A 23,842-nucleotide genomic window follows, 5' to 3' on the forward strand; every position below is an offset into this window, starting at 1 on the left:
CCTTGGGAATTATGCAATTTTCAGAGGAGCAGAGCAGGGTAAACAGAGGTAGCTTGTGCATGGCATTGGATTTCTGGGCGAAGCCAATCCGAGCATGCGTGCATCCCTCTTCCCGAGGCCCTTTACTGCTTTCAGTAGCTTAATTGATTCGTTAATTAGTTAAGTGTTGTATAATTTAATTAATTAGCTTGTAGGTTAATTAATTTGTATATTCTTTTGGTCCCTCCGAGCGAGGGCGAATGTGTAATAAGTGTAGGTACGTGTGTGCATGTCTTCCAACCCCCACTTCTTTCTCCCTTTTACTTACCTGCTTTTGATGGTTAGTATTAGGTCATATTTAATTTAGCATACCTTATGCTATGCATGAGTGCATCCATTCATTTGTCTTGCATGCACCGGACTCGGCGTATCATGCTAACTACATAGTATTTCAAATCTAACTTGAATACATGTTACTTGTACATCATCACATGCCATCTTAGAATAGCCGAGCCTAGCTTAGTTACATCTTGTATGTGTTGCATTAGCCATCTTAACATGAACTAGGATCATGCATATGATTACTAACTAGTTTCTGTTTTGGCTCGAAGTACTCGGTAAGCGTTTATGCTTTAGCATCCTTGCATGTGTGTGAGTGACTGCCATGATAGCATGCTTACCGTGAGGCTATGTGCTTATGTGATATAACTGCCTGGTTGCCTGTGGGTGAAGGTTGGATTGATTGAATTGGAACAATTCATCGAAATCCGTGTTTTAGCCTACTTGCGAGTAGCGAAACTCAAACTATTTTCCAAGCAAACGAATATGCAATGCTTTGTTTCAAATTAGGCAATCTAGTCTATACTTGTGTGTTGTGCACATCACATAGTAAATTCTAGCTAATTAACCGGAATAAGAACGCATATGTTTTCAAAACAAGATATCACGGTTAGTAGAGGCCGATCTTCGAATCGGGCGAGCGGGGGTGCTCAAAGTTGACCTTCCCCGATCGTACCCAAGTTCCCGAGCCGAGGCAACTTTGGTGATGACGGACATGTGGCCTTAGGCAAACGAGTCAGGGTTTCCTAAATCCCCCCATAAAAAATATTTAGGTGGCGACTCTGTATCTGGCAAAGCAGTCCATGTTTGGTACTTCTTTAAAAAAAAATCTGTTTTCAAAAATGATTTGCCGGATTTGGACTCTTTGGTGATTTACCAATCTCACATTGCACATTCTGATATCAGATTAAGAACCGTGACATTTGAGTCCTGAACTGTAGTGACCCCCGATATGAACAGAACAGGATTTCCCTTCCGGGACGTTCAGGGATGTCTACACCGACATAGAATATGGGTATTCTAACTCTGCAGTGACATTGCCAAACCGGTTCAAAATGCCACACATCGATCGATTTAATGGTTCCGGAGACCCCATGGTTGATCTTCAGCTGTTTTCAGACATCCTGCGGCTGATCGGCCTGACCAGATTATAGAAGCTCTCACTCTTTGACCAGACCCTATCTGGTATAGCCACCATATGGTATGCAAAGCTGGAGGATTCTGTGAAGCAGAGTTGGGAGGAAATGGTTGAGGCCTTTATTGTATAGTACTCTTACAACACACAAATCAAGGTCACAACTCGTGATCTTGAGGTAACGTGCCAGGAGCCAAATGGGGGCTTTTTAAAATTCGTGACGAGGTGGAGGGCCAAAGCTCCAAGATGACTACACGACCTTCAGAGAAAGATCAGATAAGGATGGTAGTCCGCAATCTACATGGAAAATTGCTGCAGAAAATGATAGTCCTACCTTTGTTCACATTCATTGAGCTCCATGAGATGGGAGTTCAGATTGAAGACGCCATGAAACAGGGGTTGATAACTAATGAGAAAGAGAAGGCTAAGAGGCCTTTTGTGCGCAGTTCCAATGCAACCACTAGTGAAAGTACAGCTGTGCGACCATTTGATGTGAGTGTTGTCACCACCACAACCAAGACCACCAATCCCTTTGCCAATATAGCTCCGCAAACTTCAAACAACCAGGCCTGATCCCAGAGGACCTTTACCCCACTCTAGATGACTTTATCCCAAGCCCTAAGGGTGTTGATTAAAAAATGGCACCTCATGCCATTAGAGCCTTGTCCACTGCCCGATCTTCTCCCACCAAAACACAACCCAACCAAGTACTGTGCATTTCACCAGCAGTACGGTCATGACACCGACCAATGCTTCAGGCTGCGTCATGAGATTCAAGACCTCATCAACAATAAGGTGATCGCACCACCTCAAAAGCCAAATATAACTACCAACCCTCTCCCAGCCCACAATCAAGTTCCCCCACCTCACAATCTAAATCTAATCCATACACTGGCCCTCCCTTACAATCCCAACGTATATATTGCCCCTTCCCACCTATCCAGATCGACGTTGTTCATTCCTGAAAGCATAAATTTGTGCATGATGGACATGTCCACACTTCAACTTGAACCCGTAGTGGTGACAATGGTAGAAGAAGGGAAGCTGGCCTTAGAGGAGAGTACGAGTCCACTGCCTGAGTGCTCTGAGGATTTGACCGACGGGGAGTATGATCCGTGCTGCTACATTGTGCCGATTGATCAAGTTAAGCTGGAAGTGGTTTTGCTAACTATAGCGGAGGTCAATATGGCTAGGGATGATGGCCTGAGCCAAGGTTTGGATGATTTGGCAGAGCTTGAGAAGGACTTAGACAACCTGCAGTTCTTCGATGAACAAGATCAAGGGGACGTGCAGGTTGACTGGTTCGATTTTAATAGTCAACGGACAACTCCGGGTTGTTGAGTGATGAACCCGACAGGGAGGAAGGAACTAAAACAAAACCAGAAGAAAAGGAAGCAAGAATTGCTGCAATGGCCGGAATGGCCGATGAAAAGGGGAAACTGTCGGAGAGCATCGGCATCAAGAATTTAGCTTAGGAATTGGGTACTGTGAGTACTGCGGACACAAAGTAGGAAACTGCGTTGAAGTAGTTTGAACAAGAAAGGGTTCGAAACAAACAGAAAGCTGGAATGGCCCAATACCCCGCGGGGGATGCATGTGACGTGAGAATGATCAGAACAGAGCCGGACAATTGTTTGTCAGTTACCGGAGGTGTATGGTGAGAGGATGATAATCTATATTTGGCCCACACTGATGAAGACTGGGATGAGTCCCTTCCAGATAACACGTGGTACGTTGAAGAGATTGATCACATGACAAAAAGTGGGCGGTATTTCAAGTCACCACACTTAGACCAAGCTGAGGCCTTTGGGACCTCTGGAAAGATAGAGAGATTAAAAAGCAAAAAGAGAAGCAGTTGGAGGAAGAGACAGTGTTGAAATGACTGAAGAAAATCCAAGCCAACATCTCAATCTGGGGTCTCCTTAGGGCCTCCCGCATATATCGACAAGCTATACTATCGGCAATGGACAAAGCCAAACTGTCCATTGACACTACCCCTGAATAGCTTGTGGGATTATTTTTCCCAGGTGGTGCCAGCCCAACCCTAACCTTTTTCGAGAAAGAACTCCTACTGGAAGGCTCAGTACACAACAAACCTCTGTATATATCTGTTGAGTGTAGAGAAAAATAGGTGCCAGTGGTGTTGGTTGACACCGGGTCAGCTATCAATGTCTGTCCTTCTCACACAGCTTATGCCATCGGCTTGAAACCAACAGACTTCATGCCCATAGCCCAAGTGATTCGGGCATATAATAATACCAACAGGGAGATTATGGGCACGATGCAAATCAGAGTTTAGGTGGGCCCCGCTCAACAGGATATCAAGTTCCATGTCCTAGATGTGCCGGCCACTTTTAACTTACTGCTAGGGAGGCCCTGGTTGCACCTTGTGAAAATAGTCTCTTCTATCCTCCACCAAATGCTGAAATACCCTCACGGGAAGGGAGTAGCGATCGTGTTTGGGAATTCATCCATACATCCTTCGCCAGAGGTAACTACACCAGTGTTGGAGATCGTTCTTGGCGAGAAGGATGTATTCCTTTCAGGGCTTACTCTGGCTGAGGCCTGAGTGGTGCAGAACACCTTGGCAGCTAATAAGGGCATGTATGTCAGCACCCAATTAATCTATTTCATGAATAAGCTCCAACACGTGCCAGGAATGGGACTGGGAAAAAGTGGCTAGAAAGGCGTCACAACATTGGTCGATGTGCCGCATAATCCGCATGCCTTTGGTCTTGGCTACGTACCCATCAAAGAAGACTGGGTTAGGAAAAGGGAAGAGATAGCAGGTAGAGCTAGAGCCAAGCAGGTTGGGAAACACTATGAGTTTATCCACAGGCCGATCCGGGGGACGCTGAATGACTACTTTGTTAGGGAGGGAGAAGACTTCCCCTTTTGCGACTTTCCCAAGCCCTAGATGAATTCTGCAAAGCAGCGTGTCCTTTGTTTCAAAATTTTCTTCGACCTGTAGTTGCAAGACAGTGATGCCGAGGAAAAGGCTGAGCTAACTGCTGAAGCTGAACAGAGAATAGATAGTGACTCGGACAACAGTGAGCTCGGAGTAGGGGCAGAATTGGCATGTCTCTTTTTAGATCCTCCGGCCGACTCAGAGAGCTTGGGAGATAACCTAACCATCTCCATCATCGAGGACCAACCGGGTGTGAACCCATCTAGAAGCATTTTGGATGTATCAGAAGCACCATCTCTCGTCTGGTAGCTAGAGGAAGGCTACCTGTCTAGTTCTGAGTAGGGTAATGAGCCTGAATCTGATTCCACAAAGTCTGTGGAGTCGGAATCAGATTCTAGTTATTCTGAGTCTGAGTCCGGTATTCCTGGGGGTGATAACCCGGATGCCAAGGTCTTGTCCAGGTCATCTTTTTCTTTTGATTTTAAGTTGGTTGTAACTGAAGAGCTAGATGAGCTGGATCTTATGAATGAGAACACTGCTGATTCTAAGTATTTCTCTGTGCCGTTTGTTTATTGTATTGATCAAGATTTTCAAAATTTTAATGTAAACAATGAGAAAGGAATTCCTCTGGTTTTGAAAATTTTGATTAATCAAGAGGAGGAGAGGTTTGCAAAACCCCTTGCTGATGAAATCATTGCGTTTAATGTGGGTACTGAGAAGGATCCGCGTCTGGTCTAGATCAGGTCCACGTTGTCTTCGGAGGAGCGTAAGCACTTAGTCACTTTATTAAAAGATTTCAAAGATATTTTCACGTGGTCCTACGAAGACATGCCTAAAATTGATCCTGAGATTGTACAGCATCGAATCCCTCTTGACCCCGAGGCCCAACTCGTCAAGCAGAAGTTATGGAGAACATGTCCGGATTGGGCTTTGAAGATTAAGGAAGAAGTTACCAAATAGATTGAGGCAGGGTTCTTGCTCGTGTCGGAGTATCCAACGTGGTTCGCCAACATTGTTCTAGTCCCAAAGAAGGATGACAGAATCAGAGTCTGTGTCGACTTCAGGGATCTGAATAAGGCTAGTCCAAAGGATGATTTTCCTCTGCCATATATTGATGAGTTGGTTGACTTCACTGCGGGCCATGCATTGCTCTCCTTTATGGATGGATTTTTCGGGTATAACCAGATTATGATGGAGCCTGAAAATAGAGAGAAAACTGCTTTCACTACGCCGTGGGGAACCTACTACTACAGAGTGATGCTGTTTGGACTGAAGTACGCTGGGGCCACCTATTAATGCGCTGCAACCACTATTCTACATGATATGATCCACAAAGAGGTCGAGGTGTACGTGGACGACATGATTGTCAAGTCCAAAGAAAGAGAGGGCCACTATACTGCCTTGAAGAAATTCTTCCAACGGATCAGAGAATATAGACTGAGGTTGAACCCGCAGAAGTATACTTTCAGTGTAACAGTAGGAAAAATGCTAGGATTTTTGATCACACAAAGGGGCATCGAGGTAGATCATCCAAAATCAAGGTCATCCTAGAAATGCCACCACCAAGGACTGAAAAGGAGGTGCGAGGCTTTCTGGGTAAAGTGCAATTCATAAGATGGTTTATTTCTAAATTAACCTTGACTTGTGAACCACTTTTTGGTCTCCTGAAGAAAGGAAAGAAATTTCGATGGGAAAATCGATGTCAATTCGCTTTTGAGCAAATTAAGCAGTACCTTCAGAATCTGCCTGTGTTATCGCCGCCAAAGCTGGGGAAGCCTTTGATTCTGTATCTGTCAGTAACAAACACCATAGTGGGGTATATGCTTGCTCAGGAATCTGAGGATAGGGTGGAGAAAGCCATCTATTACCTAAGTAAGAAAATGCTGGATTATGAGACACGCTACACTCCATTAGAGAAAGCTTGCTTAGCCTTGGTATGGGCTACCAAGAAGTTGAGGCACTACTTGTTAGCTCACTCCGTAATTCTAGTTTCAAGATTAGATCCCATCAAATATCTCTTTGAGAAACCAGCGCTTACGGGTAAGCTAGCCTGTTGGTTGCTTCTCCTCTCCGAATTTGATCTTAAGTATGTTACCCGCAAGTCGGTCAAGGGGAGAACTGTAGTGGAGTTCCTAGCAGATCACCCAGTAGAAGGAGATGAAGTGGTAGAATACCTGTTTCCAGATGAAGCCATTTTGCAAGTTGAGGAGGAGACTTAGACAATGTACTTTGACGGAGCGTCTAATCAATACGGTTATGGGATAGGTGTGTTGCTGATAGCACCTGATGATTCCCATATACCTTTAGCCTTCAAACTCCGGTTCAAGGTCTCCAATAATAAAGCAGAGTATGAGGTGTGTTTCATGGTTTGGAAACCGCCTTAGAACTAGGGGCAAAAACGTTGGATGTTATCGGGGACTCGAACCTAGTTGTCTCTCAAGCAAATAGAGACTGGAAGGTCAAAAAAGAAAAGATGAAGATTTATCACCAAACCCTGGACGTTCTTATTCCTAGGTTTGAAAAGCTGACTTTCACGCATCTCCTAAGAGAAAACAACAGGTTCGCTGATGCCTTATCAACTCTATCATCCATGATAGACATCCCGCTTGGAGTCCGAATGCGTCCGATCATTATTAAGCAGAGATATACGTCGGCCTATGAGACTATCGCCGCAATAGACAAAGCGCAAGACAAAAAACCTTGGTACTACGATATCAGAAACTTCTTGGAAAAGGAGATTTATCCACCAGGGGCAAATGCCAAGGACAAAAGGAGAATATGGCGAATAACCATCCAATTTATCATTTGCGGGGATAAACTGTACAAAAGAGATTATCTAGGAATGCACAAGTTGTGTGTCGAAGAAGAGAAATCAAAGTGCCTAATGGAGGCCATCCATGGAGGTGAGTGCAAAGCACACATGAACAGAGTAATGTTAGGTTGGAAGATTCTCAGGTAGGGTTACCACTGGTCTACCATGGAAGATGATTGTATTGGTTTTGTTCGGCGATGCCACAGATGCCAAATTCATGCTAGTCGCATGAATATCCCGTCGTCGAAGCTGTACAACATAACTTCACTATGGCCTTTCTCAGTTTGGAGAATTGACGTCATAGGCCCAGTCACACAAAAAGGGTCGAATGGGCATGAATACATTCTGGTGGCAATTGATTACTTCACAAAGTGGGTGGAAGCTTAATCCTACATAGTGATGAAAGCAGCGCATGTGGCTAAGTTCATCAGAAAAAACATCATTTGCCGATACGAAGTCCCAAACGAGATCATTTCAGATAATGGCTCACACTTCAAGAAATAAGTGATAGAATTATTGGAGAAATATAATGTGCCTTTTCATAAGTCATCTACATACCGGCCACAAACCAACGAAGCTGTTGAGGCCGCTAATAAGAACATCAAGCATATTCTGCAAAAGATAGTTGAGACCTACAGGGACTGGCCAAATAAATTACCATTCGCACTCTTGGGCTATAGAACTTCAATTCGGACGTCTACAGGGGCAACTCTTTATTCTCTTGTCTATGAGATAGAAGTTGTTCTGCCAATTGAAATAGAAGTCCTGTCGCTGCGAGTTATGGCTGAGTGTCAAATAGCAGAGGCGGACTGGCATCATAGCAGGTTTGAAGAACGGATGTTGTTTGATGAGAGAAGGCTGAAAGCATTGTTCCACGTTCAGGGTTACTAGCGCAGGATTGCTAGGTCTTTTAACAAGAAGGTCAAGTCCTGGGATCTCAAAGAGGGGGATTTGGTGCTGAAAGATAACCAAGCTCCCATCCATGACCTTAGGGGCAAGTTCAGACCCAATTGGACTGGTCCTTACATCATCAAAACTATCTGGTCGAGTGGAGCTGTTATTCTTATGGACCTAGATAGCCTAGAATTTTTCCAACCGATCAACATGGACAAGTTGAAGAAATACTATCCCTAAGAGGCTCGCTAGGCTGAAAACCTGGAAGGGCAACCTAGGAAAAAATTAGAGCATGAAAAATTAGAAATAAAGAAAAATTGAGCTCGCAAGGTTGAAAACCCTAAAGGGCGGCCTTGGCAAAAGTTAGAGTGCAAAAGGAGAGAGTTAGTACTCTAGTGAACTTGAACCGAACTATGTACGGCCTGATTCCCATTTTTGGGATACGTAGGCAACTTCATCTTGAAGTTCGGCCTAAGCATCTCCAAATCAATTGTCCTATCCATGTGTCTGATCAGGTCATCTTTGTCTATTCTTTACCTGAGGGTTCAGTTGTGATCTCTGTCCTGAGAGAAGAGCTGGTTACAATGCAGCGTAGGGGTGTTCAATCAAGGGCATTTCTGATCTTTTGATTTAGGGTTGTACATCTTGTGGATTGATTCCGTGCGTATCAAGTGGTGATCCTTTTCGAAAATGGTTTTGGAAATTTTTAATAAAGGTTGATTTTTGTTCAAATTTTACATTTTACAACTTAGACCATTTTTAGACCAAAAGGAAAAAAATTTAGTGCTCACAACTTTAATTTCATTGATTTCAACACAAAGTTCTCTAACTCTCTGATACAAATCAAAGTTACTTTTATTACATCAAAAAACTTGAAAAGAAAGGTCAAAACAATAAACTAGGGGCATCGATGAGTTAGGTGCTCCTGCATCATCTGTTCATGCTTGTGGAAGCTTCTGAAGCCTAAGTGGGCCCAGTTTGTGCCTCATCCTCAAGCCAAGCTAAACACTCGCCAGAAAGGGCGTAACTGAAACTAGGGACAGGGGCCAAAAGCTCTCTCGTCCTCCAAGCAGTGAGGTACGTAGCCAAGTGTGAACCTTGGATGAGGAATGCAATCGGGTACTTTACCCCTCCTCCGGGGTGGATCTAATCATGCCCAAACTGACGTTTGAATCGGAAAGGGAAGTAGAACACACAGTGTGTCAAGCTAATCAACTGAATGCCAAGTTGCAGAGCCATTCTATAACTCATCTTGGTCAAATTAAGCCAGGGGTAGGGCCAAGCTATGTTGGTAACAGATATGTTACACATCCAGTCGCACCACTATCCCTTATTCGGGAAATGCACTAGTCAGTGACGAAAGAAATAGCCTCGAGCTGAGTGCTCAAGGCAAGAGTCTACTACCTTCAGCTTATCCATAAGCCACACATGGGAAGGAATGAAATAAAAGAGAGATTAAAGAATAGAGAGATGTATGTTGAGAGAAAAGTGAGAAAAGGGTTTTGAGAGGAAAAAATAGAGTATGAGAGTCGAGAGAAGTGAGAAACACATATTAGAAAGGGTGGGAAACATTACCTGAAGAAGTAGTGGACTCCCCGTGAATCTGGTAGTCTCTCACCGATGGAAAGCGTTTAAGCCCATCAAAGTCTCAGCCAGTGCCAAACCAATGCAACTCTTGCCTTCTTTCAGGCCTTGCACCACTTCAATCAATCGTATACTAGACCCGCCGAAACTAGGAGCAAAGAGAAAATGTGCAAGCATGCACAAGCAGAGGGCATGCTGCCAAAATTTCCACCAGAGAAGGTTGCCCCAGTCACCAACGTCGGAATATCGATGGACCAAACTAGGAATGTCCAGTTCTCCGTTGTGGGCCAGAGATCAAGCCTCTTGCAGAGTAAGCGCACACATCTGTCCCAAAGCTTGGGCATGGCCAAAACGGGGCTGAGGGAGGATATCCTCGTTGCGCTGGGATTCCATTAACGCTTAAAATTCTTCAATTGTCGGGCATATTTCTTGTCCCTCGAAGCTAAAGGTATGTGTAATCAGGTCCCAGCATTTAACCGCGGCATGACGGAACGGAAAACAAAGCTGAGTTCGGCTCAATGAAAAAAGTGCATTTATGCTGAAACCCTAAAAATTTACCTTTTCCGAGCCGTCTAAAATCGCGATCCATTCCGAGAATTTTTTGGCGAAAAATGGCTCCATTTTTGGAAGAATTTGAGGCTAAAATGAAGTTCTGAAGAGAAATCAAGAAGTTGAACCCCTTTGTAGAAGATAAAGTAGTGAGTGGAAGCTAGTTGTCAACACTCTAGAGGTGCTTCAAATTGATGGCCGGCAGGCTACCTTGCCAGCCACCTCTTGTGGCCGATAGATGGCCGGTAGGCTCCTTATGTGGCTGGTAGCCTTCTTTTCTACTCTGTTGTCCACCTTTGTGCTAAGCAGTGCTGGGAGCATGTGTTTTGTTCTGCTCTTTGTGTGTTTTAAGGTCTTGTTTTGAATTCTTTTGGTTTTAACAAGTTTGTTGAGTTGTATTCGAGTTGTTTCGTTTTGTTTATCGAGTTGTATGTTGTGTTTTGCATTTTGGTTATTGGTCGGTTTGTTACCCAATTAAGAATTTTGTTTCAATGCAAGCGCACTTGGCCATTTCAATTCCATGTCCATTTCATGCATATATGGTGCTCATGATGCAAAAATGATAGCACTTTTTATAAAAACTGCGATCATGGTTTTTTTACAAAAGAGGAGTACAAGTTTTAAAGAAAAATAAAGCTTCCTAAAGCTATACATGTGCTAGTGCTACCAAACAAAAAGAAACTGGGCAAAAATACAAAAAAAAATAGCACCAGTCGCCTCATGCCCGAGAGGCCCTCTTCGTCCTCTTCCTCGGAGCAAAAGACTCTGGGGCACTATCTTTATTGGCTCTGCTTTCTAAATCTGCCTCTGAGCTGGCATCGTCTTTGCTCTATGCCCTAGAACCCTCCTCAGCATCGTCGCCACCTCTGCTCTTGGAACCCGAGCCGGCGTCATTATCTCCACTATCAGATGACCCAGAGTGCTGACTAGCTGCCTCCACCGAGCCACTGGTCTCAGTATCATCGTCCCTCAAGATGGGCTCGGGAAGACTGCTTCGGGCTCAGGTACTCCTCTCTCCGCCTCTCCTCGCTACTGCTAGAGGAGGTACTACTGGTGCTGGTGCTCCTGCAGCTGGAGCAGTCGGTATAGATGGGATCTGAAAAGGATAGTTGTCACATATCAGTTTCAGTATGTGTATCAGATGTAAGCATAGTATGTAGTGTGTGTATTAGATGCAAGCATGGTATGCAGAATGAGTGTATGCAGAAGTCAGATATAATGTGTAAGTACAGTGTGTGAATGCAACGTGCCAATGTAGTGTATCAGTGCATTTTCAGAAGTTTACAGTTGAAATGCTAGTGTATCAATGGAAAGATGATAGCATGAAGGGTAAAAACTAAAGAAATTACTAGGATTCCATAGAGGCCGAGCAGCGTCTCCCTCCTCTGTACCATGTCCATCAATGAGGCTATCAGCTCGAGATCGCCCCCTGGCTACTCAATGGATGCCTGAAAATGCATTTGGATGATCAATGTTTGCAATAAACATCTGAAATAAAATGTGGAGTGCAAGTGGTAAAGAGTGATCCATACCTTAGTCAGGCCTCTAACCCGGCAAGCTCGTGCCCGACTGTTACAGGCTCAATCGGGACCTGGTAAGCATCCCCATTATGTTGCCAGCATGTCGATGCAATGGGAAGCTTTGGCCAACCGGGCCTCTGCCTCACTCGGGAAGCCCCTCTAGTACGGGCCCCGGTCGCCCTGGTCACTCCAGGCGTCTCTTTCGTAGCAGGAGCTCTCGCTTGCTCACCTCCATGAGCGCTTGTCAGGGGTCGCATGAGATGTGTCTGGATAAAGGTCATGTAGTTGCCCTCTGCTTGGAAATAATCAGCATCCAAGCCCACCATAAACTGAGTAACTACTGTAGACACCCCATTTTTGACCAACCTTAAGACTCAGACATCACCGATTGAGCACTCGGTGACGTTGCATATCGTGCTCGTTCAGAAGTCTCAGAGTCGCGGCCGTAAGCCCTGCCTCCGGATTTCCGAACCCTCTTCTGTGCCTTGTCTCGGTTTGCGAACCAGACTCAGTTTTCTCTGTTTCTTTCCCCGAGGGGAGGGAGAGGTCCCGTAGATCATCTCTCAGTGGCCGTGGGCTACATTTTTTGGCCGTAGGCCATTTTGCCCATTTCGGAGTCCGGTTCCCGGTTTTCGGGATCGTTGGCCGTGTGCCTCGGTTCGGGACCACCTAACCATCTCCATTTGTTCCGATTTTTGGCATACTTCCTATTTTCTCTCTTTTGAGGGACACTGGGGTCTGAGAAACCCACTTCGTGGCCGAATGCCACTTTCGGTGCTTAACAGCCCATTTTCGGGACCTCGAACTGCGCGTTTTGGCCCCCGAACATTCATTTTGCAACGGTTTTTGTTCATTTTTGGCAGTACCTCTGTTTTATCACCGGGGAGGTCACTGAAGGGTGGGAGGCCAGTAATTGTTGCAGCAACCAGTTGTACATCCTCCGACGCCCTCCGGCGCCCGTTTTTCACACTTCCGGGCTAATGTTGAACACCTTGGGGCCACTTTCTTGAACTTTGAACCACATATTTGTGATGTACACACTTGGGAGGATCCTAAAAGTTGGTGGCCGGCCAGTAATTCCACCTGACCCTTTTGAACCCCTCCTTCCGGGCTAATGTTGAACACCTTGGGGCCACTTTCTTGAACTTTGAACCACATATTTGTGATGTACACACTTGGGAGGATCCTAAAAGTTGGTGGCCGGCCAGTAATTCTACCTGACCCTTTTGAACCCCTCCTTCCGGGCTAATGTTGAACACCTTGGGGCCACTTTCTTGAACTTTGAACCACATATTTGTGATGTACACACATGGGAGGACATCATCATGTTGTGGCCGGCCACTAAATCAGCTTGACCCTTTTGACCCCTAGCCGGCCGGCTAGGGGGTGTGGCCGGCCGGCCACCTGCAACCAAAATAACTGGCCGGCCGAGATCCTCACACTGTTCACTTTACAGCTGTATAGCTTTATCCCCTAGAAAATATCAATATCCGGGGGATATTTTGTGGGGGAAAGTTGGCCTCCTTTTCCCCCACCTTTACACCCCCTTTTTGGTCCTTATAACCAGCAGCCAACATCACATTTTGGGGTTGGAAAAAATTGTCTTCAAGCCTCAATACACATATCTCCCTCCATCTCCCTCATTTTCCTAAAAATCCTTAAGTCCTACACCTTGTTTTCTTCATCACCACCAAGCTCTACCATCACCACTTCATTTCCAGCAATAAGGAGGGATTCTCAAAGGCTAAAGGTGCTGCAAATTGGTCCAAGAAGCAACAAAAGACTTGTCTCCAAGGGTGAGTTGCTATTTCCCCTTTTTTTGAGCTTTTCTTTGCAATATTTCTTAGCCATCTATGATTTTTGATTTGAGCTCCGGCCATAACTGAAAGTGGCCTTATTTTGAGCTCATTTTCATGTCTTATTAAGGGCTCAACCCTGTTTGAGCCGTCTATCTTGCACTTTCTTCATTATCCCTCTAAAATGTCATTTTCTTGCATGATATTTTTAGCTTGTGTGTGATTTATTTTGGAGCATGCTGTAAACTGATAATAGGCTTATTTTGAGCCCCTCTTCAACATTTAAGAAGGACTCAACACTATTTGGGACTTCCATGTTGTACTTACCTTTATACTCCCTTTTTGGTCCCATTTTTGCATGCTATGGCAGCCTATCATGCTTTCATTTTTGGCCATTTTACAGTTCTTAAAATAGTCTTATTTTGGTCCATTCTTCATGTTTCATTTAGGGCCTTTCATGGTTTGGGACCTCCATATGCCACTTCATGTTATATCTCTCTTTTGGTCCCCATTCTTGCATGTTTTGTTAGCCTATCATGCTTTTGTTTTTGGCCATTTTACAGTTCTGAAAATAGTCTTATTTTGGCCCATTCTTCATGTTTCATTAAGGGTCTTTGACCGTTTGGTGAATATTTTGCATACCTCATGTTATAGCCTCTTTTGAGCTTCATTTTGCATTGCATTTCTAGCATGTTTGTATACTGTTTTGGAGTTTTTACAGTTCTGAAAATAGTCATATTTTTGGTCCCTCTTCAATGTTGTAGAAGGGAATTTTTCAGTTTGGGCATTGCATATACCACTTGCCTCTTTGACCACCTTTTGGCCCTTTTTCTTGCATGGGAGTGCAGCCATACTTGTGTTTGTTTTTGGGGTTTTTATAGTTCTGGAAAACATCATATTTTGGGCCCCTCTTCAACTTTGTTGAAGGGCCCTAACCTTTTTGAGGACATCAGCTATGAGTTGCTTCTTAATCCCATGTTTAGGGCCATTTCTTGCATGCTAGTTTTGCCCTATCTTGGTTTGCTGTTTGGCCATGATTTGTGCTAGTAAAATGCTTATTTTGGGGCTGTCTTGCTTCTTCCTTTTCATTCCATGTACCAGTCATGCATGTTTGGTATAGCTATAGGCCATTTCGGGTGCCTAATTTTGCATTTCGGGAGAGATTTCATGCATCGGGTGTGTTTTCGCCTCATTTCGGGGCTGTTTTCCCCCACTTTTCAGCGCTGAAATCCCATTAGCATGTTTGCATATCATTTCCCATGCCATAGTTTGCATTTTTGCATTGCCTCGATTTGCGTGCCCGTGTGCACGCATTTCGAGGCACTTCATTTTTCATTCACCGGCATCCTATGTGAGTGTGGCTGAGGCTCTCTCATGTTGGTATAAGCCCATATCATGTTTTCATGTCATTTGCATTGCGTATGCCATTGCCTCGGTTTGCGTGCCCGTGTGCACGCATTTCGAGGCACTTCATTTTTCATTCATCGGCCTCTTATGTGAGTGTGGCTGAGGCTCTCTCATGTTAGTGTAAGTCCATGTTACATCTTCCATGCCATTTTAGCCATATTGCATTGCGTATGCCATCGCCTCGATTTGCGTGCCCGTGTGCACGCATTTCGAGGCATCTCATTTCCACAGCATAGTGCATACTAGGTTGTATCTTAGATCACATTCTGTCATTTTCTCAGTTTGCGTGCCCGTATGTACGCATTTCGAGGCATCTCATTTCCACAGCATAGTGCATACTAGGTTGTATCTTAGATCGCATTCTGTCATTTTCTCGGTTTACGTGCCCGTGTGCACGTATTTCGAGGCATCTCATTTTCACAGCATTGTGTATGTTAGGATTGTATCTTAGTCGCATTTCATGCATGTCATGCATATTGCATCGTGTCTGGGATAGGAGTTAGCCCGGGCACGGGAAACGAGGTACATTTCGTACTCCGAGTGACGGAACGTGTCTCAATTCCCAGTCACCGACACTCCGGATCATCCATGATGGAGTTAGGTCTTGTTGTGTTTTCATGTGTATTCATTCTATATTGAGTTGTGCAATTCGACTCCTCGGCCATCATGCCTCGGTATGCGTGATTGGTGGCACGAGGATCGAGGCATGCATATATTTGTGAAAATACACTGCTATGCCCCTTTCCTGCTCTCCGTTGCAGCAAAATCAGGAATCAGCAGTCTTCCGGGGCTCGGCGCGCTTTTCAAGAATAAACTGCTAAACAGAGGCTGATTGGGGCATCCCGGTGGATTTCCGCGCAAGGCAGCCCGACGTGCATCATTCATCAGAAGCAAGGCAACCCCGGGCTTGCACGCTAGTTTTATTTATTTTCTTAGTTAATTCATTAATTAATTAGGAATTTGTAATATTTGGACTGTAATATTTGGACTGTAATATTCTTTTATTCGGAACTGTATTATTTATTCGGACCCTCTGCGTGAGGGCATAACTGTAATAAGTGTGCGTGTGTGTGTTGTATGTCTTCCAACCCCACGTCTTTCTCCCTTTTATTTATCCGCTTATGATGGTTAGATTAGGGCATATTTCAATTAGCATACAGTATGACAACATGTTTGCATCATTCATCTGTATTGCATGCACCGGGCTCGGCGCATCATACTAACTGCATTGTACTTTCAGTTTCAAATTGAATACATGTTAGTTGTAGCATTCCATATGCCATGTTTAGAATAGCCGAGCCTGCTATAGTTGCATTTTTGCATGTGTTGCATTAGGCATTTTTGTATACTTAGGATCATGCATGATTTCTAATGTAGTTTCTATTTTGGCTTGGAGTACTCGGTAAGTTCTATGCTTTAGCATCCTTGCATGCGTGTGAGTGAATGCCACGAATAGCATGCTTACCATGAGGCTAAATGCTTATGTGATATAACTGCCTGAATGCCTGTGGGTGAAGGTTGGGTTGTTTGGATTGGGACAATTCATCAAATATTTGTTTTAAGCCCACTAGATAGTGGCAAAATCATCTTTTTTAAGCCCACCCGAGGGTGGCAAAATCTGCATTTTAAGCCTACCTGCGAGTAGCAAACCATTTTCAAAAAGCGAACATGAAATGTTTTGTTCCAATTCAGGCGATCCAGTCTATACTTGTATGCTGTGCGCATCACATAGTAACCTAGGCTAATAACCGGAATAAAAACATACAATGTTTTCAAAAATAGATATCATGGTTAGTAGAGGCCGGTCTATGACCGGGCGAGCGGGGGTGCTCACGAAGTGACCTTCCCCAATCGTATCCAAGTTCCCGAGCCGAAGCAACTTTGGTGATGACGGACACGTGGCCTTTGGCACCGAGTCAGGGTTTCCTAAATTTCCCAAAATAAAATATTTAGGTGGCGACTCTGTATCTGGCAAAGCAGTCCATGTTTCGCACTTCTTTCAAAAATCTGTTTTCTCAAAAACGATTTGTCGGATTTGGACTCTTTGGTTCAGACTTAGAACCGTGACTACAAGTCGAGTCCGAGCTGTAGCGAGGTCCCCCGCGGGCTTGTTACAGTTTCTGGCGACTCTGCTGGGGATTTAGAGAACTTGACTCGAACTCATGATATCTGTTTTTGACTACACTTGTGTGTTTCTTTGCATTGCATTTGCATTGGTGCGCCTAGGACACCGTGTTTGCCATCTGCTATTCCTGAACGGTTTGCCGGAGGCTTGTCTTGTCAAGGCATGACCATAAGGCTGACCGGTTGTGGGCTCTGCCAGTATGGGAACACAAACCCCGGTTTTACCGGGGCACCCTCTTTGACCTTTCGACCTAGTGCATATTCGGATCCATAGTGACCATTCCAAATTAGGACAGGTTGCTTACCCGTTTATAAGTTGTTTGAAACCGTTCTGTGCGTAGTGAAACCCTAGTTCCTGACAAAATAGGACAGGGAAACCCTACCCCAACATAGGGGTGTTTTGGCTCTCACTTATCTGTTATGTGCTTTAGAGTGCGTCTCTACAGGAATACATGTATCAGTATATGAGTTTGGGCATCAGGCCTGCGGGCATCAGTTCAGTATTGTCAGTATCAGGCCTGCGGGCATCAGTTCAGTATTATGGGTATCAGGCCTGTGGGCATCAGCCAGTATTTGAGAATCAGCTATCTGCGGGTATCAGATTCTGTTTTAGGAGACAGTGATACAGGGATAATAATCAGTGTTTGAGGACAGTGTGTATTCAGCTTATTGACTGTGTGTTGGTTATGCCCGGCTGTGTGTTATGCATTTTATTTTAAGCTGTTATGCTGTCCGTTTATCTGTTTATTTATTTCCTTTTCGCTTTATTTATCTTTTGCTAGGTCAGTTCTAGCACAATTGCTTCCAACCCAGCAGGCATTCCCCAAGCACTTTGGACACGAGGTCGTCGACTCAATCGATCTGAGGATCTAATCGACGGACAGCCAGTGTTCCATTCTACCCCCTGTTACCAGAAGAAAGCAGAAAAAGCGCAGTGTATCTGAACAGAGATCACCAGAACAGTGGTTTCCCCCATCAGAGGACAGTCGGATTGAGATCCCCATTAGGACAGATCTGCCAGTAGTTCAGATAGATCAAAACAGTATGGCGGCACCAACAGGAGTTGAGGAGATGATGCGCCAAATGCAAGAAACCATGCGGGCCATGCAGCAGGATGCCGTTCGCCGAGATGAACTCGCCAAGCAGCAAGCTGAGATTATGACCCAGCAGGTTGAGCTGATTACCAGACTGCAACAACAGAATACAGCGTCTACTTCACAACAAGTCCCTCCCCCGGCAGGGGCTCCATTACCTGAGCAAGCACCTACTGTTCAGAACGCCCCACCAAATGCCCAGAATACCCTGCCGAATGTCCAAAACTTACAAGAGGACACGAATCTTCCAACGGGGCCAGCTCCGCCCCCGCTTCCACCACAACTGTCCAAGGTCCATGCACCTAATCGCCCCGACTCTCCCTTCGAGTTCGAGGTTGATCATACAGCTCTGAAATTGAGCAAACTGGAGAAGCTCTTTAAGAAATCCCAAGGGGTCAAGGCTATGCCGGATATCGAAGACGGATATACCGAGGAGGCCGTAACACTCCCCGATAGGTTCAAAATGCCACAAATCGACCGCTTTGACGGGTCCGGCGACCCCATGGTCCATCTCCGACTGTTTGCAGACATCTTGCGGCCAATGGGCCTAACACGACCACAGAAGCTTTCATTATTCGGCCGAACCCTATCGGGTGTGGCCGCCCACTGGTACGCAAAGTTACAAGATGAAGTGAAAAGGAATTGGGATGAAATGGCCGAGGCCTTTGTCGCGCAATATTCATACAACACTCAGATCGAGATCACAACCCGTGATCTCGAAACGACAAGGCAAGAGCCCAAGGAAACTTTCTCGGACTTTGTAATCCGATGGAGGGCAAAGGCGTCAATGATGACTTTAAGGCCCACTGACAAAGATCAAATCCGGATGATTGTGCGCAATCTCCACCCAAAGTTGATGCAGAGAATGATTGTAGTCCCCTTCCCTACTTTCGCAGATTTACATGAGATGGGGGTGCAAATCGAAGACGCAATGAAACAAGGTCTGTTTGACCACGACAGAGAGCAACCGAGGAGGACTTTCAACCGTAACAACAATGCGGGCCCGAGTGGCGCTGCAAATACGAGAGCCTCGGAAGTTAGTATGGTCACCACCACTCCCCCTCCCCCTCCCAGGCCCATGGCTGCCACCCCCTTTTCCGGCGTGTCCGGAAGCAACACACAAACCAACAGATTCCAACCGCGAGGCCAAAGAACCTTTACCCCACTATATATGCCCCTGACCAAAGTTCTGGGAATATTGATTAGGAAAAAGCATTTGAAACCCCTGGAGCCCAAGCCACTACCAAGTCCACTCCCCCCCTCTTATGACCCAGCAAAGTACTGTGCGTATCACCAACAACACGGTCACGACACCGACCGGTGTTACAGATTGCGTCATGAGATCCAGGATCTTATTGACAAACAGGTGATCGCGCCTCCTGATAAACCCAATGTCACAACCAACCCTCTCCCACCACATAACCAAGCTCCTCCTCCCAATAGAATCAATTTTATCCAGACTGGGGTCGCATCTTACGATCCTAGCATCTATATTACGCCCACCCACCTACCCAAGCCGGAGGTGCTCTTCCCTGATTGCACTGACTTCTTGTGCATGGTGGACATCTCCAAAACCCAACCAGAACCGATGGTGGTGACCGTCGAGGACGGGGCAGGGCAGATTTTGGGAGAGAATGAGATCGTTGAATCTGGGACTGGACAGAGTTTTGCTGGGGGAGCCTATGATCCAAGCGAGTACATCCTATCAACGAGCCGAATTGGGCTAGGTATAGAATTTCCAGAGACAGGAGAGCTATGCATGATCCGGGGGGATGGATCTGGGCTATGGGCAGATGATCTGACAGCCGTAGAGGAGGACTTTGCCAACTTGCAATTTTTCGATGACCAGGAACTGGGGGATGCGTCAATCAACTGGTACGATTATGAGGGATCGGCAGAGGCCACTGGATGGCTCGAGAATCAACCAGATGAAGTGGGGGAAGCCCAACCAGAACAGAGCCCAGCAGGGGCAGAGGTATCAGCTGTGGCCGGAATGGCCGAAAGTCAAGTTGTATCGCCGGAGAGCGCCGGTGCTAAGAATTTCGCTCGAGACATGGGCATTATGGATACGGGAACTGTTGAACAAACAGCTGCACTGATGCAGCTGGAACGAGAAAAGTTTGAGGAGGCTGAGAGAATTAGGAAAACTAAAGGCCCTGAGGGGACTGAAAGTGCTGTGTGCACGAAGATGGAGAATGCTGCGAGCATGTGGACAGGGAATACTGCGAGTGCAACTAAACCGGAGCCAGACAGGTGTCTGTTGGCTGCCGACGGAATGTGGTGGGAAGACGATGACTTATGTCTTGCCCACACGGATGAAGACTGGGGAAATAATCAACCGGATGACAGTTGGTACCTCGATGAGGTTGACCATATGACGAGAAGTGGGCGGTACTTTAAACCCCCACACCTGGACCAACCCGAGGCATCCGGGAAGGATAGAGAAGCGGAGAAACAGAAGGAGAAGCAGATTGAAGATGAAGCTGTGCTGAAACAGTTAAAAAAGATACAAGTAGACATCTCCATCTGGGGACTGCTAATGGCATCACGAGTACATAGAGAAGCTGTTCTATCTGCTATGGACAAGTCCAAACTCTCCATAGACACCACGCCTGAACAGCTGGTTGGGCTGGTTTTTCCGGGAGGAGGTTCCCCGGCATTAACCTTTTCGGACAAGGAGCTACCGCCTGAGGGCACAAATCATAACAAACCTCTCTATATTTCTGTGGAATGTAGAGATAAGTGGATACCGGTGGTACTTGTTGATAACGGGTCTGCGATTAATGTCTGCCCGACCAGAACGGCATATGCAATCGGGTTGAAGCCCGTGGACTTCGTCCCAACTACCCAAGTGATCAGAGCATACGACAATACCAGCAGAGAAGTGATGGGGACTGTTAAAATTCAAACCAAGGTTGGTCCAAGATAGCACAGCATTGAATTTCATATCTTGGAGGTTCCTGCAACCTTTAACCTACTTTTGGGGCGACCGTGGTTGCACCAGGTCAAAGCAGTCTCTTCCACTCTACATCAGATGCTAAAGTACCCTCACGGGAAAGGGGTAGCGATCGTTTTTGGGAATTCATCAATCCATCCGCCGCCGAAAGTGTCCACACCTGTCTTGGAGATCGAGCACGGCACAGAGGATGTGTTTTTGTCGGGGTTCACTTTGGCCGAGGCTCAAGTGGTGCAGAATGTCATGGCTGTGAATGAGGGTATGTACGTTAGTGCTCAATCTATCTACCTCATGAACAAGCTAAAACATACCCCCGGGATGGGATTAGGGAGAAGCGGCCGGAAGGGCGTCTCAGTGTTGGCCGAAGTGCCACACAACCCTCACACCTTTGGACTGGGTTATCTGCCCACCAAAGAAGACTGGGTGAGGAAAGGGAAAGAAATGGCCGGAAGAGCCAGGGCAAAGAAGGCTGGGAAGCCATTTGAGTTAATGCATAGGCCTATCGGGGGTACCCTAAACGGACGCTTCGTCCGGGAGGGGGAAGATTTTCCATTCTGCGGCTTCCCAGAGCCATGGCTGAACGCGGAGAAGAAGCGCGTGCCTGGTTTTGAAATCTTCTTCGACATACAATTATCTGGGGATGACGTTGCCGAAGCGCAGACAGACCCACCAACTGAGGTTGAGCAGTGTAGAGCAGTGGATCCTGAGAGCACAGAGCTTGAAATGGGGGTAGCACTGGCGAGTCTACTATCAGATCCTCCGATCGACCAAGAGTGCTTGGGGGATAACTCTTTGGTTTCTATGATTGGAGATGAAATAGCTGCGGGCTTTCCAGCGCTGATCTTGGATGCATCTATCGCACCTTCTCTCATCTGGCAATATGAGGAAGGCTTTTTATCTAGCAGCTCCGGGTCAGGTAGTGAGCCGGAATCTGATTCCACCGAATCTTGTGCGTCGGAATCAGATTCCAGCTCGACTGAGTCTGAGTCCGGTATTCCTGGGGGTGTTAACCCGGATGCCACAGTCCTGTCTAGGTCGTCATTTTCATTTTCTTTTGAGTCTGTTGTAACAGAGGAATCTGACGGCTTGGAAATATTTAATGAGAATGATGTGGATGTGGTTTCTGAGTATTTTTCTGTGCCTTTGATTTATTGCTTAAATTAGGATTTTCAAAATTTTGATGAAAACAACGAGGGAGAAATCCCCCCAGTTTTGCAACGGTTAATTGATCAAGAGCAGGAAAGATTTGTTAAACCTTTAATGGATGAAATCACTACTGTGAATGTTGGTACTGAGAAGGACCCGCGGCTGGTCCAGATCGGGTCCACGTTGTCTTCGGAGGAGCGCGAGCGCTTAGTCGCTTTATTAAAAGATTTCAAAGATGTTTTCGCGTGGTCCTACGAAGACATGCCTGGAATCGATCCTGAGATTGTACAACACCAGATCCCTCTTGATCCCGAGGCCCGCCCTGTCAAACAGAAACTCAGAAGGATCCGCCCGGACTGGGCTCTCAAAATTAAGGAAGAGGTCACCAAGCAAATTGACGCAGGGTTCCTGCTGGTATCTGAATACCCAACTTGGTTGGCCAACATTGTTCCGGTGCCAAAGAAGGACGGCAGAATTCGGGTCTGTGTAGACTTCAGAGATTTGAACAGGGTCAGTCCGAAGGACGACTTTCCCTTGCCACACATTGATGAATTGGTGGATTTCACGGCAGGACACGCCTTGCTTTTGTTTATGGATGGTTTCTCAGGCTATAATCAGATAGTAATGGCACCCGAAGACCGGGAGAAGACTGCGTTCACTACCCCGTGGGGTACATATTGTTATAGAGTGATGCCATTCGGGTTGAAAAATGCTGGAGCTACGTATCAACGGGCAGCAACTACAATATTGCATGATATGATCCATAAGGAGGTCGAGGTGTATGTGGACGACATGATTGTCAAGTCCAAAGAAAGAGAGGGCCACTACACCGCCTTACAAAAATTCTTTCAAAGGATCAAAGAGTTTCGGCTGCGACTGAATCCCCAGAAATGCACGTTTGGTGTTACAGCAGGGAAGATGCTAGGGTTTCTGATTACACAAAGGGGCATCGAGGTCGACCCTTCCAAAATCAAGGCCATCTTAGAAATGCCACCACCAAGGACTGAAAAGGAGGTGCGAGGCTTTCTGGGTAAAGTGCAATTTATAAGACGGTTTATTTCTAAATTAACCTTGACTTGTGAATCACTTTTTGGTCTCCTGAAGAAAGGAAAGAAATTCCAATGGGACGGCCGATGTCAAGCAGCTTTTGAGCAGATCAAAGAATATCTACAAAATCTGCCCGTGTTGTCACCACCAGAGCCGGGGAGACCGTTGATATTGTACCTTTCGGTAACTGAGACTACCATGGGCTGCATGCTCGCGCAGGAATCAGAAGACAAAGTGGAAAGAGCCATCTACTATCTGAGCAAAAAGATGATGGATTACGAGACCTGCTATACACCGCTGGAGAAGGCTTGTTTGGCCTTGGTATGGGCTACCAGGAAGCTGCGGCACTACCTGTTAGCTCACTCTGTAATGTTGGTTTCGCGTTTGGATCCCATCAAATATCTTTTCGAGAAACCAGCACTTACGGGTAGGCTAGCCCGTTGGCTGCTGTTGCTCTCCGAATTTGATTTGAAGTATGTAACGCGCAAGTCAGTAAAAGGGAGAGCGGTAGCGGAGTTCCTTGCCGACCACCCGGTTGAGGGGGATGAAGCG

Source organism: Camellia sinensis, chromosome 13 (genome assembly GCF_055761805.1).
Source record: "Camellia sinensis isolate YWXY chromosome 13, ASM5576180v1, whole genome shotgun sequence".
Classification (NCBI taxonomy): domain Eukaryota; kingdom Viridiplantae; phylum Streptophyta; class Magnoliopsida; order Ericales; family Theaceae; genus Camellia; species Camellia sinensis.